At 52.0% G+C, this 23,531-nt stretch overlaps 1 pseudogene; it reads left to right on the top strand.

The window, feature by feature from the left end:
• Nucleotides 1–23,210, top strand: part of LOC132578100 (cytochrome P450 2C31-like) — a 32,735-nt pseudogene extending 9,525 nt beyond the window's left edge.
• The last annotated feature ends 321 nt before the right edge of the window (nt 23,211–23,531 follow it).

Genomic DNA, 23,531 nt, shown 5'->3' with positions numbered 1-23,531 from the left:
TCTTCCTCCTCCTCCTTCTTCCTTCTTCTTCTTCTTTCTCTTCTTCTTCTTCCTCCTCTTCCTTCCTCCTTCACCCTTCACCCTTCTTCTTCCTCTTTCTCTTCTTCCTGCTCCTCTTCCTCCTCTTCTTCTATGCAAAATAGTCTCCAGGTCTGACGTTCTTTCATTCTTCTCTCAGCTCTACAACATCTTCCCCAGGATCATGGACTATTTGCCGGGCGATCACCAAACCTTTTTTAAAAACCTAGAAACCATCCAAGACTTCGTTCTCCAAAAGATTAAAGACCACGAGAAGAGACTGGATGTCAACGCTCCCCAGGACTTCATAGACATCTTCCTTCTCAAAATGGAGCAGGTAAAACATGGAAGTAAAACAGTGAGGTCAACTGACGATTGGGTGAGTCTGGGCACAGACTTGCATGCTAGAAGCAGACCCGGGTCTAAAAATCAGGTGAATCATCAAACCCACAGCCTTCATGCATTTGTGGGAGTTGGGTTCCCAACCTTCAAGAAAGCTAAGCCAACACAGCAGAATCTAGAACAGGAGAAAAATGTTTTCCACAATACTGTGATTAAACAAAAGTGTCACTCTCTTAGGAATATCTATATACTATTCATAAAGCTTAAATCTAATCACATTTCATATAACTAGTCAAAAACCCACACAATTCATAATAACATAAAGTGCCACAAATATTAAATGCTCAATGTCCAAATGAATTCTCTTAAAGTCCAAACACCATACGTGAAAGACAAAAAGTGCTTGGACAAAAGTGCTTGTAACACTTAAACTTCCATTGTTCACTGGGTAGAAAGACTCCTTATACCTCTTCCACTCTGTTTCAAAGATGATCTTTATCAAGGAGGGGTCTAGAAGGAACTCACAACTACACAACTATCACAATACCGTGATTAAACAAAGTTGTGGAGATTGTTATCTCCAAAAATGGGCACCTGTAATAGTGAATGATATAAGGTATACAGGAGTTGTGAGTTTCTTCTAGACCAGGGGTGGCCAACGGTAGCTCTCCAGATGTTTTTTGCCTACAACTCCCATCAGCCCCAGCCAGCATGGCCAATGGCTGGGGCTGATGGGAGTTGTAGGCAAAAAACATCTGGAGCGCTACTGTTGGCCGCCCCTGTTCTAGACCCCTCCTTGATAAAGATCATATAAAGATCCTGTAAATTTACAGGGGGGGGGGAGTGGCGGCGGTATCTGTGAATTTTCTGCATTGTTCAGGGGGTTGGACTAGATGACCCTAGAGGTCCCTTCCAACTCTATGATTCTAAGTTCCCACAGGCTTCCTTGGGAGGTGGTGGGCTCTCCTTCCTTGGAGGTTTTAAAACAGAGGCTAGATGGCCATCTGACAGCAATGAAGATCTTGTGAATTAAGGAGGAGGTGTTTGTGGGTTTCCTGCATTGTGCAGAGCGTTGGACTAGATGACCCTGGAGGTCCCTTCCAGCTCTATGATTCTATGTTTAGCCTGGAGAGGAGGTGGCTGAGAGGTGATATGATCACCATCTTCAAGTACTTGACGGGCTGTCATCTAGACGAGTGTGTGGAATTGTTTTCTGTGGCCCCGGAAGGTAGGACCAGAACCAATGGGTTGAAATTAAATCAAAAGAGTTTCCAGCTCAACATTAGGAAGAACTTCCTGACCGTTAGAGCGGTTCCTCAGTGGAACAGGCTTTCTCGGGAGGTGGTGGGCTCTCCTTCCTTGGAGGTTTTTAAACAGAGGCTAGATGGCCATCTGACAGCAATGAAGATCCTGTGACTTTAGGGGGAGGTGTTTGTGGGTTTCCTGCATTGTTCAGGGGGTTGGACTAGATGACCCTGGAGGTCCCTTACAACTCTAGGATTCTATATTATTATGAATTTTTTTTACTAGTAATATTAATTGTGACATGTGATGAGATTTAACCTTCAGGTACATAAGAACATAAGAGAGGCCATGTTAGATTAGGCCAATGGCCCATCCAGACCAACATTCTGTGTCACACAGTGGCAAAAAATTTTATATATATATATATGTGTGTGTGTGTGTGTGTGTGTGTGTATGTATACACACACACACACACACACTGTGGCTAATACCCACTGATGGACCTCTGCTCCATATTTTTATCTAAACCCCTCTTGAAGAAGAAGAAGAAGAAGAAGATATTGGATTTATATCCCGCCCTCCACTCCAAAGAGTCTCAGAGCAGCTCACAATCTCCTTTACCTTCCTCCCCCACAACAAACATCCTGTGAGGTGGGTGGGGCTGAGGGGGCTCTCACAGCAGCTGCCCTTTCAAGGACAACCTCTGCCAGAGCTATGGCTGACCCAAGGCCATGCCAGCAGGTGCAAGTGGAGGAGTGAGGAATCAAACCTGGTTCTCCCAGATAAGAGTCCGCACACTTAACCACTACACCCAATTGGCTCTCTATTAGAGCTATGGCTGACCCAAGGCCATTCCAGCAGGTGAAAGGGGAGGAGTGGGGAATCAAACCCGGTTCTCCCAGATAAGAGTCCGCGCACTTAACCACTACACCCAACTGGCTCTCTATTAGAGCTATGGCTGACCCAAGGCCATTCCAGCAGGTGCAAGTGGAGGAGTGAGGAATCAAACCTGGTTCTCCCAGATAAGAGTCCGCACACTTAACCACTACACCAAACTGGCTCTCTATTAGAGCTATGGCTGACCCAAGGCCATTCCAGCAGCTGCAAGTGGAGGAGTGGGGAATCAAACCCGGTTCTCCCAGATAAGAGTCCGCATACTTAACCACTACACCAAACTGGCTATGCTTGAGGTAGCGCCTGGAGATGCCCTGGAATTACAGCTGCTCCCAGACTACAGAGATCAGTTCTCTGGGAGGAAATGGCTGCTTTGGAGGGGGGACTCGATGGCTTTATAATAATAATAATAATAATAAATTTTATTTTTATATCCCGCCCTCCCCCACCAAAAGGCGGGCTCAGGGCGGCTCACAGACATGACTACGTCATGATTCAGTTAAAAGCAGATAAACATTATGAATACAATACAATTACATATATAGATTAAAATACATAAAAATAGGTGCTATAATTTCTGATGTCACAATTACATATTATCAGCTTCAGTTACAACATAAGATGGCTAGAGTTAGAATGATTTTATCAAGTTAGTCTGGTCCTAATTCAAATGCGAGTTGGAAAAGAGAGGTTTTGCAAGCCCTGCGGAACTGGTTCAGGTCCCGCAGGGCTCGCACCCCCTCTGGGAGTTGATTCCACCAGCGCGGGGCCACTAATGAGAAGGCTTGCTCCCGAGTTATCTTCATTCTAGCCTCTCTTGGCCCAGGGATTTGTAGGAGGTTTTGGGAGCTAGATCTTAACGCTCTCCTGGGGATATATGGGGAGAGGCGGTCCCTGAGGTAGGCAGGTCCTCGGCCATATAGGGCTTTAAAGGTAATAACCAGCACCTTATACCGAACGCGATAGACGACCGGTAGCCAATGCAGATCCCGCAGCACCGGCCGCACATGTTCCCACCTAGGTAGTCCCATCAACAGCCTGGCCGCTGCGTTCTGCACTACCTGAAGTCTTCGCGTTCGGCACAAGGGCAGCCCCATGTAGAGGGCATTGCAGTAGTCTAGTCTTGAGGTGACCGTTGCGTGGATCACAGTTGCTAGGTCGTCGCGTTCCAGGAAGGGAGCCAACTGCCTCGCCCTCTTGAGATAGAAGAAGGCGGATCTTGCGGTGGTAGCTATCTGGGCCTCCATTGATAGCGAGGATTCCAGTAGCACCCCCAGGCTCTTGACCCTGCGCACTGGTGTCAGTGGCGCACCGTCAAAAGCTGGCAGAGTAATCTCCCCCCCCGGTCCGTCCCGACCCACGCAAAGGACCTCAGTCTTCGTTGGATTCAACTTCAGCCCGCTCAGCCTGAGCCAGTCAGCCACGGCCTGTAACGCCCGGTCCAAATTTGTAGGGACATCACCAGTCCGGCCTTCCATCAATAGATAGAGCTGGGTATCATCAGCGTACTGATGACAACCAAGCCCATACCTCCGGGCAAGCTGGGCAAGGGGGCGCATAAAGATGTTAAACAATGTCGGGGAGAGAACTGCCCCCTGAGGCACCCCACAATGAAGCGGGTGTCTCTGAGACAGCTTCCCCCCAATTGCCACCCTTTGTCCCCGATTTTCAAGGAAGGAGGAGAGCCATTGTAAGGCTAGCCCCCGAATTCCTGCGTCGGCGAGGCGGCGGGTCAGCAGCCGGTGGTCGACCATGTCGAACGCCGCCGACAGGTCGAGCAGCAGCAATACCGCCGAGCCGCCCCGATCCAGTTGCCGCCGGAGGTCATCCATGAGGGCGACCAAGACTGTTTCCGTCCCATGGCCCGGGCGAAAGCCGGACTGGCATGGGTCCAAGGTGGAAGCGTCTTCCAGAAAATCCTGTAACTGCAACGCCACAGCCCTCTCTATAATTTTGCCCAAAAAGGGCAAATTTGAGACCGGCCGATAATGTGCCAATACGGCCGGGTCTGATGTAGCTTTTTTCAAGAGAGGGCGGACCACTGCCTCTTTCAGAGATGTTGGGAAAACACCCTCCGAAAGAGATCGATTTATAATGTCCCGTATAGGACATTTCAATTCCTCCTGGCAGGCCTTAATTAACCAGGAGGGACATGGGTCCAGATCACAAGTTGTGGATCGTGCAGTGCCAAGAATTCTGTCAACTTCCTCCAAGCTGAGCGGGTCGAAGCAGTCCAAGGTTACATCCGAAGACATGCATTGGGCCTCAAGTTCACTTACTGCGTCTAAATTGGCGGGGCAGTCGTGGCGGAGCGATTGGACCTTATCTGCAAAAAACTTCGCAAAAGCCTCGCAGCCTATCTCCAATTCCTTAGCTTTTGGGTTGCCCTGTGGCAGTGAAGTAAGGTTCCGAATTATTCTAAACAATTGAGCTGGGCGCGAATTTGCAGATGCAATCTTGGTCGCAAAGTATGTTTTCTTTGTGGCCTTGATTGCCATCTCATAGGTCTTCATAAACTTCCTATAAGATGTTCTAGTCGCTTCGTCGCGGGTACGCCGCCATTGCCTCTCTAGCCGTCTAAGGCCTTGCTTCAGCCGGCGCAGTTCCGGGGTATACCACGGGGCCGGCTTAGTCCGAGGCCGCAGAGGACGCCGAGGTGCAATCTCCTCGATGGCTCTGGAGAGCCGATTATTCCAGGACTCAACCAGGCCATCGAGAGAGGTGCCAGAGGGCCAGGGATCCCGCAGAGCCATTTGGAACCGTTCCGGGTCCATCTGGCTCCGCGGGCGAGCCATAATAGGCTCCTCGCCTAAACAGGTTTGGGGAGGCAAGTCTACACGGGCCTTGAGGGCAAAGTGATCCGACCATGGCACCGCCTTGGCGGTTATATCGCTCACAACAACCCCGGCCGCAAAGATCAGGTCTAACATGTGACCAGCCTGGTGAGTGGGGGTTACAACAAGTTGAGAGAGTCCCAGTGTCGCCATGGAAGACACTAGGTCCATCCATTATAACATTCCACCAGCCCCCTTGGCATGACGGGTGAGTTCACCGTTCTTCCCGCTCTTTCCAGGAGAAGCACAACCCCAAGACGGAGTTCACGCGAGAGAACTTGATGATGACGGTCTACGACATATTCGTTGCTGGGACGGAAACCACCAGCATCACCCTCCGATTCATTCACATGATCCTGGTGGAGCATCCAGCAGTGCAAGGTCAGCTCCCCACCAAACCTCCTGCTTTCCTCAAGGAGGCCGTTGCTTTGACGAGAAGGTGCTTCAGCCGCTGCCTCTTCGTGCCCAGGCAGCTGGTCCATCCTTTGCAGACTTCTAGCTGAAGTCGCTTCCCAAAGAACCATCAGGTTGGCAGGGCAGCCGAGAGCCACCGTTGGCCCCGGCCCAGATCCTGGCAGTGATTACAGCCTGTCCTGGCTAGTCCCGGCCTTGCTCCATTGCAGGCTTGGCTGATGGGGTAGCAGGACCTGAGAAGCGAGGGTCTGGTAAAACCTTGCAGAAGAGCCAAGAAGACAGAGCATCCCTGCCCCAGAAAGACACTTCCATCTAGGCCTTGTGGTTAAGTGCCATGAACAGACTTCGTCTCCCATGTGCTCCGTATGCTTCTCCACAGCCAGCCAGCCTTTTCAAAACCCCTTCACCAGAAGCAGGATCATAAGAACATAAGAGAAGCCATGTTGGATCAGGCCAACGGCCCATCCAGTCCAACACTCTGTGTCACATAAGAACATAAGAGAAGCCCTGTTGGCTCAGGCCAATCGCCCATCCAGTCCAACACTCTGTGTCACATAAGAACATAAGAGAAGCCCTGCTGGATCAGGCCAATGGCCCATCCAGGCCAACACTCTGTGTCACATAAGAACATAAGAGAAGCCATGTTGGATCAGGCCAATGGCCCATCCAGGCCAACACTCTGTGTCACATAAGAACATAAGAGAAGCCATGCTGGATCAGGCCAATGGCCCATCCAGGCCAACACTCTGTGTCACATAAGAACATAAGAGAAGCCCTGCTGGATCAGGCCAATGGCCCATCCAGGCCAACACTCTGTGTCACATAAGAACATAAGAGAAGCCATGTTGGATCAGGCCAATGGCCCATCCAGGCCAACACTCTGTGTCACATAAGAACATAAGAGAAGCCCTGCTGGATCAGGCCAATGGCCCATCCAGGCCAACACTCTGTGTCACATAAGAACATAAGAGAAGCCATGTTGGATCAGGCCAATGGCCCATCCAGGCCAACACTCTGTGTCACATAAGAACATAAGAGAAGCCATGCTGGATCAGGCCAATGGCCCATCCAGGCCAACACTCTGTGTCACATAAGAACATAAGAGAAGCCCTGCTGGATCAGGCCAATGGCCCATCCAGGCCAACACTCTGTGTCACATAAGAACATAAGAGAAGCCATGTTGGATCAGGCCAATGGCCCATCCAGGCCAACACTCTGTGTCACATAAGAACATAAGAGAAGCCCTGCTGGATCAGGCCAATGGCCCATCCAGTCCAACACTCTGTGTCACATAAGAACATAAGAGAAGCCCTGTTGGATCAGGCCAATGGCCCATCCAGGCCAACACTCTGTGTCACATAAGAACATAAGAGAAGCCATGTTGGATCAGGCCAATGGTCCATCCAGTCCAACACTCTGTGTCACATAAGAACATAAGAGAAGCCCTGTTGGATCAGGCCAGTGGCCCATCCAGTCCAACACTCTGTGTCACATAAGAACATAAGAGAAGCCCTGTTGGATCAGGCCAGTGGCCCCTCCAGTCCAACACTCTGTGTCACAGAAGAACATAAGAGAAGCCCTGTTGGATCAGGCCAGTGGCCCCTCCAGTCCAACACTTTGTGTCATATAAGAACATAAGAGGAGCCATTTTGGATCAGGCCAATGGCCCATCCAGGCCAACACTCTGTGTCACATAAGAACATAAGAGAAGCCCTGTTGGATCAGGCCAGTGGCCCATCCAGTCCAACACTCTGTGTCACATAAGAACATAAGAGAAGCCCTGTTGGATCAGGCCAGTGGCCCCTCCAGTCCAACACTCTGTGTCACAGAAGAACATAAGAGAAGCCCTGTTGGATCAGGCCAGTGGCCCCTCCAGTCCAACACTTTGTGTCATATAAGAACATAAGAGAAGCCATGTTGGATCAGGCCAATGGCCCATCCAGGCCAACACTCTGTGTCACATAAGAACATAAGAGAAGCCCTGCTGGATCAGGCCAATGGCCCATCCAGTCCAACACTCTGTGTCACATAAGAACATAAGAGAAGCCCTGTTGGATCAGGCCAATGGCCCATCCAGGCCAACACTCTGTGTCACATAAGAACATAAGAGAAGCCATGTTGGATCAGGCCAATGGTCCATCCAGTCCAACACTCTGTGTCACATAAGAACATAAGAGAAGCCCTGTTGGATCAGGCCAGTGGCCCATCCAGTCCAACACTCTGTGTCACATAAGAACATAAGAGAAGCCCTGTTGGATCAGGCCAGTGGCCCCTCCAGTCCAACACTCTGTGTCACAGAAGAACATAAGAGAAGCCCTGTTGGATCAGGCCAGTGGCCCATCCAGTCCAACACTCTGTGTCACATAAGAACATAAGAGAAGCCCTGTTGGATCAGGCCAATGGCCCCTCCAGTCCAACACTCTGTGTCACAGAAGAACATAAGAGAAGCCCTGTTGGATCAGGCCAGTGGCCCATCCAGTCCAACACTCTGTGTCACATAAGAACCTAAGAGAAGCCCTGTTGGATCAGGCCAGTGGCCCATCCAGTCCAACACTCTGTGTCACATAAGAACCTAAGAGAAGCCCTGTTGGATCAGGCCAGTGGCCCATCCAGTCCAACACTCTGTGTCACATAAGAACATAAGAGAAGCCCTGTTGGATCAGGCCAGTGGCCCATCCAGTCCAACACTCTGTGTCACATAAGAACCTAAGAGAAGCCCTGTTGGATCAGGCCAGTGGCCCATCCAGTCCAACACTCTGTGTCACATAAGAACAGAAGAGAAGCCCTGTTGGATCAGGCCAGTGGCCCCTCCAGTCCAACACTCTGATTCACATAAGAACATAAGAGAAGCCCTGTTGGATCAGGCCAATGGCCCCTCCAGTCCAACACTCTGTGTCACATAAGAACAGAAGAGAAGCCCTGTTGGATCAGGCCAGTGGCCCATCCAGTCCAACACTCTGTGTCACATAAGAACATAAGAGAAGCCCTGTTGGATCAGGCCAGTGACCCATCCAGTCCAACACTCTGTGTCACATAAGAATATAAGAGAAGCCCTGTTGGATCAGGCCAGTGGCCCATCCAGTCCAACACTCTGTGTCACATAAGAATATAAGAGAAGCCATGTTAGATCAGGCCAGTGGCCCATCCAGTCCAACACTCTGTGTCACATAAGAATATAAGAGAAGCCATGTTAGATCAGGCCAATGGCCCCTCCAGTCCAACACTCTGTGTCACATAAGAACATAAGAGAAGCCCTGTTGGATCAGGCCAATGGCCCCTCCAGTCCAACACTCTGTGTCACATAAGAACATAAGAGAAGCCCTGTTGGATCAGGCCAGTGGCCCATCCAGTCCAACACTCTGTGTCACATAAGAATATAAGAGAAGCCATGTTAGATCAGGCCAGTGGCCCATCCAGTCCAACACTCTGTGTCACATAAGAATATAAGAGAAGCCATGTTAGATCAGGCCAATGGCCCCTCCAGTCCAACACTCTGTGTCACATAAGAACATAAGAGAAGCCATGTTGGATCAGGCCAATGGCCCCTCCAGTCCAACACTCTGTGTCACATAAGAACCTAAGAGAAGCCCTGTTGGATCAGGCCAGTGGCCCATCCAGTCCAACACTCTGTGTCACATAAGAACAGAAGAGAAGCCCTGTTGGATCAGGCCAGTGGCCCCTCCAGTCCAACACTCTGATTCACATAAGAACATAAGAGAAGCCATGTTGGATCAGGCCAATGGCCCCTCCAGTCCAACACTCTGTGTCACATAAGAACATAAGAGAAGCCATGTTGGATCAGGCCAATGGCCCATCCAGCCCAACACTCTGTGTCACATAAGAACATAAGAGAAGCTATGTTGGATCAGGCCAATGGCCCATCTAGCCCAACACTCTGTGTCACATAAGAACATAAGAGAAGCCCTGTTGGATCAGGCCAATGGCCCCTCCAGTCCAACACTCTGTGTCACATAAGAACATAAGAGAAGCCCTGTTGGATCAGGCCAATGGCCCATGCAGTCCAACACTCTGTGTCACATAAGAACATAAGAGAAGCCATGTTGGATCAGGCCAATGGCCCATCCAGCCCAACACTCTGTGTCACATAAGAACATAAGAGAAGCCATGTTGGATCAGGCCAGTGGCCCATCCAGTCCAACACTCTGTGTCACATAAGAACATAAGAGAAGCCCTGTTGGATCAGGCCAGTGGCCCATCCAGTCCAACACTCTGTGTCACATAAGAACCTAAGAGAAGCCCTGTTGGATCAGGCCAGTGGCCCATCCAGTCCAACACTCTGTGTCACATAAGAACAGAAGAGAAGCCCTGTTGGATCAGGCCAGTGGCCCCTCCAGTCCAACACTCTGATTCACATAAGAACATAAGAGAAGCCCTGTTGGATCAGGCCAATGGCCCCTCCAGTCCAACACTCTGTGTCACATAAGAACAGAAGAGAAGCCCTGTTGGATCAGGCCAGTGGCCCATCCAGTCCAACACTCTGTGTCACATAAGAACATAAGAGAAGCCCTGTTGGATCAGGCCAGTGACCCATCCAGTCCAACACTCTGTGTCACATAAGAATATAAGAGAAGCCCTGTTGGATCAGGCCAGTGGCCCATCCAGTCCAACACTCTGTGTCACATAAGAATATAAGAGAAGCCATGTTAGATCAGGCCAGTGGCCCATCCAGTCCAACACTCTGTGTCACATAAGAATATAAGAGAAGCCATGTTAGATCAGGCCAATGGCCCCTCCAGTCCAACACTCTGTGTCACATAAGAACATAAGAGAAGCCATGTTGGATCAGGCCAATGGCCCCTCCAGTCCAACACTCTGTGTCACATAAGAACATAAGAGAAGCCCTGTTGGATCAGGCCAGTGGCCCATCCAGTCCAACACTCTGTGTCACATAAGAATATAAGAGAAGCCATGTTAGATCAGGCCAGTGGCCCATCCAGTCCAACACTCTGTGTCACATAAGAATATAAGAGAAGCCATGTTAGATCAGGCCAATGGCCCCTCCAGTCCAACACTCTGTGTCACATAAGAACATAAGAGAAGCCATGTTGGATCAGGCCAATGGCCCCTCCAGTCCAACACTCTGTGTCACATAAGAACCTAAGAGAAGCCCTGTTGGATCAGGCCAGTGGCCCATCCAGTCCAACACTCTGTGTCACATAAGAACAGAAGAGAAGCCCTGTTGGATCAGGCCAGTGGCCCCTCCAGTCCAACACTCTGATTCACATAAGAACATAAGAGAAGCCCTGTTGGATCAGGCCAATGGCCCCTCCAGTCCAACACTCTGTGTCACATAAGAACATAAGAGAAGCCATGTTGGATCAGGCCAATGGCCCATCCAGCCCAACACTCTGTGTCACATAAGAACATAAGAGAAGCCATGTTGGATCAGGCCAATGGCCCATCTAGCCCAACACTCTGTGTCACATAAGAACATAAGAGAAGCCCTGTTGGATCAGGCCAATGGCCCCTCCAGTCCAACACTCTGTGTCACATAAGAACATAAGAGAAGCCCTGTTGGATCAGGCCAATGGCCCATGCAGTCCAACACTCTGTGTCACACAGTGGCCAAAAAAATTATATATATATATATTTGGAAACTCTTTGCCAAATAAAACAACAAGCGAGGAAGGAAGTATGACAGGTTGTGCTTCTAAGGGGGATCACAGACGGGCAGTTTGGGGCGGTTGGGAGGTGTCCCATATTGGGCCGGCTCAAAAAGAGCCATCCTGAAGCCTCCACACACTCCTCAGCAAAGTGTGCCTGCATCCTGGGTGCATCCAGACTCAGAGAGGCCTCAGAAGCCAGACCGCTCTTTCTTCCGCCCATGCGTTTTTAAGGTGCGGGGGAGGAAGGCAGAGGTGGCTTGGAGACACTTGGCACTTCCACACAGTCACGGGCCCTGCTGCTTCCAGATGCCGAATGGGCGACTGGCTGTTGGCTTAGAAATTGGCTACCACTTTGGTAGCGGCCCCGTGGCGCAGTGTGGTAAAGCAGCAGTACTGCAGCACTGTGGTCTGAACTATTTGCTCACGACCTGAGTTCGATTCCGGCGGAAGCTGGTTCAGGTAGCCGGTTTGAGGTTGACTCAGGCTTCCATTCTTCCGAGGTCGGTCAAAGGAGTCCCCAGCTTGCTGGGGGGAAAGCGTAGATGACTGGGGAAGGCAATGGCAAACCACCCCGTAAAAAGTCTGCCGTGAAAACGTTGTGAAAGCAACGTCACCCCAGAGTCAGAAACGACTGGTGCTTGCACAGGGGGCCTTTCCTTTCCTTTTCCTTGGAAGTAGTAGCTTTTTGAGCCAGCCTGTGGAGGCTGGAGGACGGGGTAAGTACAGGACGGGGATGGGGCGGCAGATGTTTGCGTGTGGAAGGATCTTTTGGGTCAATTTCAGAGCCACCTCTGAGTCGGCCCAAAGTGCCGGTCTGTAATCACCCTAAATGTCCCTTTAACCAATCCCTTTGCAGCAAAGATCCACGAGGAGATAGACCGAGTGATCGGCCGCGAACGAGCTCCTTCCATGAAGGACCGGCTGGAGATGCCTTACACGGAAGCTACCATCCACGAAGGGCAGAGGTTCCTTGATCTCATCCCCTTGGGATTCAGCCGCTTGGTGAAAAAGGACTTCGAGCTCCGTGACTACACCATCCCCAAGGTACTTGCAATCACCCAGAGCTGAGAGCCTCCAAAGTTCCAAACCACACTGATAAATGAGCGGTGGACACTTTATAGCTGGGGTGTCAAATTCATTGGTTAGGAGGGCCACGTTTGACAAAAAAAGAGACCTTGTCGGGCCTACAATAAACTTCAATAATAACGACTCTCTGTATCTTTAGGATTAGCGTTTATTGTGAAACTGGATAGTACCACTGGCAAAGCCAGTGACAAAATTGAGGCGGGAGGCAAATGAAGAAGAAGAATTGAAGAACTGCAGATTTATACCCCGCCCTTCTCCCTAAATCAGAGACTCAGAGCGACTGACAATCTCCTATGTCTTCTCCCCCCACAACAGACACCCTGTGAGTAGGGTTGCCAAATCCAATTCAAGAAATATCTGGGGACTTACCCACCAAATTACCCACCAAGTTTCAAAACGATTGGACCAAGGGGTCCAATTCTATTAGCCCCAAAAGAAGGTGTCCCTATCCTTCATTATTTCCTATGGAAGGAAGACATTTAAATAGGTGTGCTGTCCCTTTAAATGTGATGGCCAGAACTCCCTTGGAGTTCAATTATGCTTGTCACCCCCTTGTTCCTGGCTCCGCCCCCCAATTTCTTCTGGCTCCAACCCCAAAGTCTCCTGGCTCCACCCCCAAAGTCCCCAGATATTTCTTGAATTGGACTTGGCAACCCTATCTCTATCCAATGCATAATCTTGTCAACCTCTATCGTGTCACCGCTCCGTTGACATTTTTCTAAAGCAAAGAGCCCCCGTTGCTTTAACCTTCCTTCATAGAGAAAAGTGAAAGTGGTTCCGTGGTATTTTGCGTCATTCTGATTGGTCCCTTGCCTTTGGATTTTGTCACAGGGTGCCACGCTCTTTGCCATCCTGAGTTCTGCTTTACATGACCCCAAGCAATACAAGAACCCCTATCAGTTTGACCCGGAGCACTTCCTGGACGAAAAGGGAGCCTTCAAGAAGAACGGGGCGGACATCCCCTTTTCGGCAGGTAGGGAAGAAACGCCCCGAGGCAATGGAGAAGTGGGCAAAAGGCAGGTCTTTGTGAAACAAGGTTTCCGGGTTGGCCTCCTCACACCCGGATGTGGGGCAGCTTCAGGGCCCAAGATCTGTGGCAGGGCCAAGCCGGGGTACTATCAGACGTTGGAGCTCAAAGTAAACGGACCATCATTTGTTGCAAAAGTAGTGGCGTTTATTTGATATCTCAAAGTTCTGAATAGGCAGTTATTGGAACTGATAGCAAGCATTGAAACATACATGGGTTTTAAGGCCTTACATCAAAGCATTCCCAAACAATTATACATTCTCACACTCTAATGCTACAAGTAACACTCATCCAGGCCAACACTCTGTGTCACATAAGAACATAAGAGAAGCCCTGTTGGATCAGGCCAGTGGCCCATCCATTCCAACAATCTGTGTCACACAAGAACATAAGAGAAGCCCTGTTGGATCAGGGCAATGGCCCATCCAGTTCAACCCTCTGTGTCACATAAGAACATAAGAGAAGCCCTGTTGGATCAGGCCAGTGGCCCATCCATTCCAACAATCTGTGTCACACAAGAACATAAGAGAAGCCCTGTGTCACGGCTGGGGCCGGGTCAGGCAAAGTCCAGAGGCAGTCCGAGGTCTGTAGCCAGCAAGCAGGAGTGTCCGAGGTGCCAAATCCAAATCGCTGTGCAAGTATCGCAGGTCCGAGGTCCATAAGCCGAGGTCAGGGAGTCCAGAAGTCAAAATCCAAAGTCAGGGAGTCAGGAACCAAAATCAAGCCAGAGTGGATGCTAGAACGTCAGGGAGATGACTAGTTGCTTCCACAAAGCCTCCTCCCAAAGCCCACAGCTATATAGCCCTCTGCTGGCTGTTGCCCATTTGGGCTAATTGCTGGCTCTGGGAGGCAGCCAGGATCCTGTTACAACTCAAGCATCCTTGCTCTTAGGAGGGCCAGAATCCTCTCAAAACTCAGGACTCAGGGAGCGTCTTGCTTGTGAGCGTGCTGCCCTCCTCCGATCCCTGAGGTCCTGACAGAGGCGGTCACGCACACGAGCCACCCGAGAGGGCGAGGCAGGGGGGCTGGGATCTTCTTCAGCAGGAGGCAGGGGTACTGGTGCAGGTGGCAGGGGTACAGTTTCCTTGGCAGACTCGTCTTCCTCTGCAGGGTCCCCAGCACCCATGACACTATCCCCCCCCCCAGGGCCCCCCTCCGTCGAGGGACCTGGGAGGTCGGGGTGGTCATTGTGGAACTGTTGCACCAAGTCCGGGGCATGAAGATTGTCCACGGGCTCCCAAGACCGGTCTTCTGGGCCATATCCCTCCCAGTCCACAAGGTACTGGAGGCCTCCGCGATGGTACCGGGAGTCCAGGATCTGGCGCACCTCGTATTCTTCCTCGTCATCCACCAACACCGGTGGTGGCGGCGGTGGGCAAGGAGGCTGAGCTGGGTCAGGGGGTGCAGCTGGAACAAGGAGGGAGCGATGGAACACAGGGTGAATGCAGAGGTGAGGTGGCAACTGGAGCCTGAAAGCGACGGGGTTTATTTGGTCCATGACGGGGTAGGGTCCGATGAACCGCGCATCCAGCTTGTGAGACCGACCAGGCCGGCGCAGGTAGCGAGTCGAGAGCCACACCTGATCCCCCGGCTGGACTGGGGGGCCTTCCTGCCTCTTCCGGTCCGCAGCCAGTTTATAGGCTTCCTTGGCCCGCTGAAGCTGCTCTCGGAGCAAGTCTTGGCTGGCGCGGTGTTCTTGCAGGTAGGCCTCGACGGCGGGGACATTCGTGGGTGGCAGGATCGCCGGGAAGAACCGAGGGTGGTAGCCGTAGGTTGCAGCAAACGGGGTCATTTGGGTAGACGAGTGGACCGCGTTGTTGTATGCAAACTCCGCTAGAGGCAACAGAGTGGTCCAGTCGTCCTGCTGGTAGCAGGTGTAGCAGCGGAGATATTGCTCTAGCGTGGCATTGGTGCGCTCTGTCTGACCATCTGTCTGCGGGTGGTAGGCTGAGGACAGGTGCACTCGAGTACCCAGGCTGGAATGGAGGGCTTGCCAGAACCGAGAGGAGAACTGGGGCCCCCGGTCTGAGATCAGGTGGGCTGGGAGTCCGTGCAGACGAAAGATGTGTTGCAGGTAGAGCTGAGCTGTCTCCTGAGCTGTGGGAAGTTTTGGGCACGGAATGAAGTGGGCCATCTTGGTAAATAGGTCGACGACCACCAAGATGCAAGTCTGACCTTTGGATCGTGGGAGTTTCGTGATGAAGTCCATCGAGATGGTATCCCAGGGTCCTGAGGGTGCGGGCAAGGGCTGTAACAACCCCGAGGGTTTGGCCGGGACGTCTTTGGCCCGCCGACAGACGTCACAGGAGCTGACATAACGGGCAACATCGGAGCGAACTCGTGGCCACCAGAATTCTCGCGTCAGGAAGTGGGTGGTCTTATGCTGTCCGAAGTGCCCAGCGGGCAACGAGTCGTGGGTCAGGCGTAGCACTTCTGCCCGTAAGGGCCCGGGCGGCACATAGAGGCGTTCGCGGTGTAGCAAGAGACCGCCTCGAGTCGTGAACTCGCCTGCCGAGTCATCTTGGAGGGCCTGGAGGTGTTGCTGGACCCAGGGATCATTGGCCTGGCTAGCACGAATGTCCTCCACGAGTGTGGGTGAAGTGGAGGTGGCTGCAAACACTGAGGGCGGCAGGATGGGAGCAGCGGGCGCGGCCTCAGTTGAAGCGGGGGCGTATTCCGGTTTCCGGGAGAGTGCATCTGCTTTCCGGTTCTGGGTATGGGGGATGTAGGAGATCTGGAAGTCAAAGCGAGAGAAGAATAGGGACCACCGGATCTGGCGCTGGTTGAGACGGCGGGTGGTCTGGAGGTGCTCTAAGTTCCGGTGGTCGGTGAGCACTTGAACAGGGTGGCGAGCCCCTTCGAGGTAATGCCTCCAAACCTCAAAAGCCGCCTTGATTGCGAGCAACTCTCTCTCCCAGATGGTGTAGTTCTTCTCCGCAGCGGTGAGCTGGCGCGAGTAATAGGCGCAGGGCTGGAGTGGCTGAGACGGCTCCTCGCGCTGGGACAGCACTGCTCCCAGGGCCACGTTGGAGGCATCAGCTTCCACCGTAAAGGGAAGCTGGGGGTCAGGGTATCTCAGGAGTGGCCCGGTGGCAAAACGGGTCTTCAGAGTGGAGAAGGCGTTATCGGCCTCTGGGGACCAGTGGAAAGGTTCTTTGGGGCGGAGTAGTTGAGTCAGGGGCGTGGTCAGAGATGCATAGGCTGGGATGAATTGCCGATAGTAGTTGGCGAAACCAAGGAACCGCTGCAGGTCTTTGCGATTCTGAGGGGCCTGCCAGGTCAGGACCGCTTCCATTTTTTTCGGGTCCATGAGGATTCCCTGTGGTGACACAATGTGACCAAGGAACTCGATGGAGCGCAGGTCAAAGTCGCACTTCTCCAGCTTGGCGTAGAGGCCATGGGCTCGTAGGCGCTGCAGGACCTGGTGGACGTGCTCGGCGTGCTGGGCAGGATTGCGGGAGTAGATTAGGTGTCATCCAGGTATATGATCGCGAAGCGGTCGAGCAGGTCCCAGAATACATCATTCATGAACCTCTGGAAGACAGCGGGGGCGTTGGTCAATCCGAAGGGCATCACCAGGTGCTCGTACTGCCCGTATCGGGTCCCAAACGCGGTCTTCCATTCGTCTCCAGGCCGTAGCGCACCAAACTGTACGCTCCGCGGAGGTCCAGCTTGGTGTAGATTTGGGCCCTTTTTAAACGATCCAAGAGTTCAGGGATCAGTGGTAGAGGGTACCGGTCGCGGATGGTGATCTTGTTCAGGGCCCGGTAGTCATTGCACAGCCGGAGCTCCCCACTTTTCTTCTTCACGAAGAGGACTGGAGCAGACAGGGGAGAAGTTGAGGGTCGGATGAATCCGCGTTTCAGGTTCTTGTCCAGGTAGTCTCGCAAAGCTGCCAACTCAAGCTCCGACATTGGGTACAGACGCCCCACCGGGAGTGGTGCCCCAGGTACCAAATCAATGGCACAGTCATAGGGTCGGTGAGGGGGAAGCTGATCCGCTCCTGTCTCCTCAAAGACATCGGCAAAATCCGCATATTTCTGAGGGAGCTGAGGACCACCACTCGGGATGCCGGCTGCTAGAGTGGTGGGAGGAGTCAGATGGGGGCATGGGTCTCGGAAGCGTAGTTCCTGCTGGGCCCAGTCCACGATGGGGTTGTGCAGCTTCAGCCAGGAAAGGCCTAGAATCAGCGGGAAGCGAGGCATGCGGGCAACATCAAACTGTAGCTGTTCTTGGCGCTGCTGGACGTGGAAGGTGATGGGACAGGTCTCCTGGGTGACGGGGCCAGAACGGAGGAGGCGCCCGTCAATAGCCTCCACCAGCGTTGGAGTCTCTTTTGGCTGCACTGGAATCTGGTGCTGCTTTACAAAGGCGGCATCTACGAAACAGTGGGCTGCTCCCGAGTCCAACATGGCATACACGAACAGCCAGCGTCCAACGGGCAGACGGAGTTTGACTGGTAGCAGGAACGGGCCCGGGGTATTAGCCTGTTGTTCGGAGTCGCCCCAGGCTGGAGGGTCCACTTACGCCTGGGGCTGGCCTTTTGGCGGCGGTGGCAATGTAGGTCCGGGTATCCGATGTTTAGCAGGGCAGCCAAAGGCATAGTGGCCTGCCGTGCCGCAGTAGAGGCACAGGTTCTGCGTGCGGCGTCTGGCCTTTTCTTCTGGAGTCAGGCGGGGTCGAGCAGCTCCAAGCTGCATAGGCTCACCCTCGTCTCTGGTACTAGCTGGGGATGGGAGAGGAGCCAAGTGGCATGGCGCAAGGAGCTGGCGCCCTCGGGTCTTGGCTTGGCGGCGACTTTCCAGGCGGCCATCGATGCGGAGGCAGAGGGTGATAAGTTCCTGGAGCGTGGGGGGCCGCTCCACCCTGGCCAGTTCGTCCAGGACTTCCTCTGCCAACCCCTCGGTAAACTGGTCCATCTGAGCAGCCTCATTCCATGCCAAGTCTTGGGCCAGGAGCTTGAATTCGGTGGCATACTGAGCCACCGAGGACTGGCCTTGTTTCAGGGCCTTGATTTTCCGGTTGGCTGTGGCTGCTTGGACTGGGTTGGAGAAGGCAGCAGACAGGTGGGCCTCAAACCCCTGGTAATCAGTCAGTAGGGGAGAGGACCCAACCAGTAGGGGTGTGGCCCACTTGGCCGCCTGCCCCTTTAACAGACTAATGATAAAACACACCTTCGTCTTGTCATTGGGGAAGTCCCGTGCTCTTAGTTCAAAGTACAGCTGACACTGTGCCAGGAAAGCAGGAAATTCTTCCACGGCACCCCCAAATCTGTCAGGTGGGGGAACTGGGCACTTGGCTGGAGCACTGGCCACAGGTTGTTGCTGCAAGTGAACTACTGCCTGTGTTAGCTGCTGTACCTGGGCTTGGAGCGCAGCCAGTAGTTCGGTGGTTTCACTTGCTTCAGCCTCCATCCTGTGGAGTGGGTGTTTGTCGGGTGGAAGCAATCTGTCACGGCTGGGGCCGGGTCAGGCAAAGTCCAGAGGCAGTCCGAGGTCTGTAGCCAGCAAGCAGGAGTGTCCGAGGTGCCAAATCCAAATCGCTGTGCAAGTATCGCAGGTCCGAGGTCCATAAGCCGAGGTCAGGGAGTCCAGAAGTCAAAATCCAAAGTCAGGGAGTCAGGAACCAAAGTCAAGCCAGAGTGGATGCTAGAACGTCAGGGAGATGACTAGTTGCTTCCACAAAGCCTCCTCCCAAAGCCCACAGCTATATAGCCCTCTGCTGGCTGTTGCCCATTTGGGCTAATTGCTGGCTCTGGGAGGCAGCCAGGATCCTGTTACAACTCAAGCATCCTTGCTCTTAGGAGGGCCAAAATCCTCTCAAAACTCAGGACTCAGGGAGCGTCTTGCTTGTGAGCGTGCCGCCCTCCTCCAATCCCTGAGGTCCTGATGGAGGCGGTCACGCACACGAGCCACCCGAGAGGGCGAGGCAGGGGGGCTGGGATCTTCTTCAGCAGGAGGCAGGGGTACTGGTGCAGGTGGCAGGGGTACAGTTTCCTTGGCAGACTCGTCTTCCTCTGCAGGGTCCCCAGCACCCATGACACCCTGTTGGATCAGGCCAATGGTCCATCCAGTCCAACACTCTGTGTCACATAAGAACATAAGAGAAGCCATGTTGGATCAGGCCAATGGCCCATCCAGTCCAACACTCTGTGTCACATAAGAGAAGCCATGTTGGATCAGGCCAATGGCCCATCCAGTCCAACACTCTATGTCACATAAGAACATAAGAGAAGCCCTGTTGGATCAGGCCAATGGTCCATCCAGTCCAACACTTTGTGTCACACAGTGGCCAACAACAACAAAAAAGTGCCATCAGGAGGTCCACCAGTGGGACTAGAAGCCCTCCCACTGTGTCCCCCCCCCCCAAGCATCAAGAATACAGAGCATACTTGCCCCAGAATGAGACTTCCAACAATATGCTGGGGCTAATAGCCACTGATGAATCTCTGCTCCATATGCTTATCCAATCCCCTCTTGAAGCTGTCTATGCTTGTAGCCACCGCCACCTCCTGTGGCAGTGAACTCCAAGTGTGAATCACCCTTTGAGTGAAGAAGTACTTCCTTTTATCCATTCTAACTCGACTGCTCAACAATTTCATTGAGTGCCCACGAGTTCTCCTATTGTGAGAAAGGGAGAAAAGGACTTCTTTCTCTACCTTCTCTCTCCCATTCATAATCATGTCAACCTCTATCAAGTCATCCCACAGTCAACGTTTCTCCAAGCTAAAGAGCCCCAAGCGTTTTAACCTTTCTTCATAGGGAAAGTGTTCCAACCCTTTAATCATTCTAGTTGCCCTTTTCTGCACTTTTTCCAATGCTGTAATACCTTTTTTGAGGTGTGGTGACCAGAATTGTAGACAGTACTCCAAATGAGACCGCACCATCAATTTATACAGGGGCATCATGATACTAGCTGATTTGTTTTCAATTTCCTTCCTAATAATTCCCAGCATGGCGTTGGCCTTTTTTATTGCAAACGCACACTGTCTTGACATTTTCAGTGAGTTCTCTACCACGACCCCAAGATCTCTCTCTTGGTCAGACTCTGCCAGTTCACACCCCATCAACTTGTATTTGTAGCTGGGATTCTTGGCCCCAATGTGCGTTACTTTGCACTTGGCCACACTGAACCTCATCTGCCACGTCATCTTGCTGGACCTTCCTGCTGTACTTTACTAAATGTTGCGGTTGGTTTTTATTGTGATGCTCAGCTTTCCTGTATCGCTCCAATGCTTTATCCCAGCCGAAGCTTATTTCATTCAAGGCAATCCCTTCTCCATTCTCTATCCCGTCGCTCTCAAACCTCACCGAAACAGGGACATTAAATCGATGCCGCACAATTTATCTATCTGCTGCAGAAACAAAAACGCATGCCGCCGAAGGAGAAGAGTAAATTTTGTGGATGCGTTACGCATAGACGTTGTGCAAGCCACACTTTTCTAAGCCTTATGGCTTTTCAGAATAAATTGGAGGGATTACAGATGTGTCTAAGGGGACTTTATTGTCTAGAATTATTCTGTAGGCTGGTTTATACACGGAGCCCTTGTGGGTTTTTCCCATTCCCATGGGCAACCCTATAAGGAGGTGTTGGTCAGAAGGACAAACAGGAGGAATGGGGGCCAGTGGGAGGGAAACTGGGCATGTTTGGGAGCCCAGCTAGGATTGCCAATCCCCAGGTTAGGGCAGGGGATCCCCCGGTTTAGAGGCCCTCCCCCTGCTTCAGGGTCATCAGAAAGTGGGGGGAGGGGAGGGAAATGTCTGCTGGGAACTCTGTTATTCCCTATGGAGATTTATTCCCATAGAAAATAATGGAGAATTGATCCGTGGGTATCTGGGGCTCTGGGAGGGGGGTATTTTGAGGTAGAGGCACCAAATTTTCAGTACAGCATCTAGTGCCTCTCCCCAAAATATCCCCCAAGTTTCAAAACGACTAGGCCAGGGGGGTCCAATTCTATCAGCCCCAAAAGAAGGTGCCCCTATCCTTCATTATCTCCTATGGAAGGAAGGCATTGAAAAGGTGTGCCGTCCCTTTAAATGTGTTGGCCAGAACTCCCTTTGGGGTTCAATTATGTTTGTCACAGCCTTGATCTTGGCTCCACCCCTAATGTCTCGTGGCTCCACCCCCAAAGTCCCCAGATAGTTTTTAAATTAGACTTGGTAACCCTAAGCCCAGCGCTGGGTAGAAGAGGGGAGGGGAGGGTTGCCAAGTCCAATTCAAAAAATATCTGGGGACTTTGGGGGTGGAGCCAGGAGACTTTGGGGGTGGAGCCAGGAGCAAGGATGTGACAAGCACAATTGAACTCCAAAGGGAGTTCTGGCCATCACATTTCAAGGGACTGAACACCCTTTAAATGCCTTCCTTCCATAAGAAATAATGGATAGGGGCACCTTCTTTTGGGGCACACAGAATTGGACCCCTCGTCCAATCATTTTGAAACTTGGAGGGTATTTTGGAGAGAGGCACCAGGTGCTACGCTGCAACTGTGGGACCTCTACCTCAAAAAAACAGTCCCCCCAGAGCCCCAGATACCCGTGGATCCATTCTCCATTATTTCCTATGGGAATACATCTCCATAGGGAATAATAAAGTTCCCAGCGGACATTTCCCTCCCCTCCCCCCGCTTTCTGATGACCCTGAAGCTGGGGGAGGGTCTCCAAACCGGGGGATCCCCTGCCCCCATCTGGGGATTGGCAACCCTAGGGGAGGGGCCCCTTGGGAACTCTGTGAACGTGGCCCCTCCAAGCCCCGAACCTGCTTCTCGAAGATGCCTCCTCTTCTTGTCTCCCCTGCAGGAAAGCGGAACTGTCTCGGGGAAGGACTGGCCCGCATGCAGCTCTTCCTGTATCTCACCACCATCCTGCAGAGCTTCTGCCTCAAGCGCCCACCGGGAGTCCCCAAACTTGACCTGACGCCGGAAGTCAGCGGCTTAGGAAATATCCCCCACCAGCTCCCCTTTTGTTTCTCCCCACGCTGATCGTCTGAGGGTTGTGGTTGCCACCTTTCGGCTGGGGAGTTCCTGGAGCCCAGGGAGAGAAGTCAGTGGGGCATAATTATTGAATTAAGTTTTTGTTAAAAAGGGGAAATCATTGGTCTTGGAAGCACAGAAGCTTTAGGCAGCATCCTGAATTCTCTACATTCTCTACAGAGCCAGTTTGGTTAAGTGCGCGGACTCTTATCTGGGAGAACCGGGTTTGATTCCCCACTTCTCCACTTGCAGCTGCGGAAATGGCCTTGGGTTAGCCATCGCTCTCGCAGAGTTGTCTGTGAAAGGGCAGCTTCTGGGAGAGCTCTCTCAGCCCTACATACCATACTTCTAGTCAGCTGTGAATGCACCAGTAGTGGTTGAGTGTTTGGTGTAGTGATTAAGTGTGCGGACTCTTATCTGGGAGAACCGGGTTTGATTCCTCACTCCTCCACTTGCACTTGCTGGAATGGCCTTGGGTCAGCCATAGCTCTGGCAGAGGTTGTCCTTGAAAGGGCAGCTGCTGTGAGAGCCCTCTCAGCCTCACCCACCTCACAGGGTGTCTGTTGTGGGGGAGGAAAATATTGTGACACGCTCTGAGATTTGGAGTGGAGGGTGGGATATAAATCCAATAACCAATATCCAATTTCCTGATTAAGGGAAACTGCCATTCAAACCAATTACAACGAATCATTGGACTCCAGTAGTAACAGAAGAAAGAAATCTGACTTCCAAAAATAAAAGCACATCTTACATGACATAGTCCTGTAGGTTTATAGAATCATAGAGTTGGAAGGGACCTCTAGGGTCATCTAGTCCAACCCCCTGCACAATGCAGGAAACTCACAAACACTTCCCCCTAAATTCACAGGATCTAGCCTCTGTTTAAAAACCTCCAAGAAAGGAGAGCCCACCACCTCCCGAGGAAGCCTGATCCACTGAGGAATCGCTCTAACGGTCAGGAAGTTCTTCCTAATGTTGAGCCGGAAACTCTTTTGATTTCATTTCAACTTATTGGTTCTGGTCCTACCTTCCAGGGCCAGAGAAAACAATTCCACACCATCCTCTATATGACAGCC

The sequence above is a fragment of the Heteronotia binoei genome, chromosome 10 (assembly GCF_032191835.1).
Source record: "Heteronotia binoei isolate CCM8104 ecotype False Entrance Well chromosome 10, APGP_CSIRO_Hbin_v1, whole genome shotgun sequence".
Taxonomy (NCBI): domain Eukaryota; kingdom Metazoa; phylum Chordata; class Lepidosauria; order Squamata; family Gekkonidae; genus Heteronotia; species Heteronotia binoei.
The sequence above is the reverse complement of the archived record's forward strand: the minus strand, read 5'-3'. Positions and strand labels throughout refer to the sequence as shown.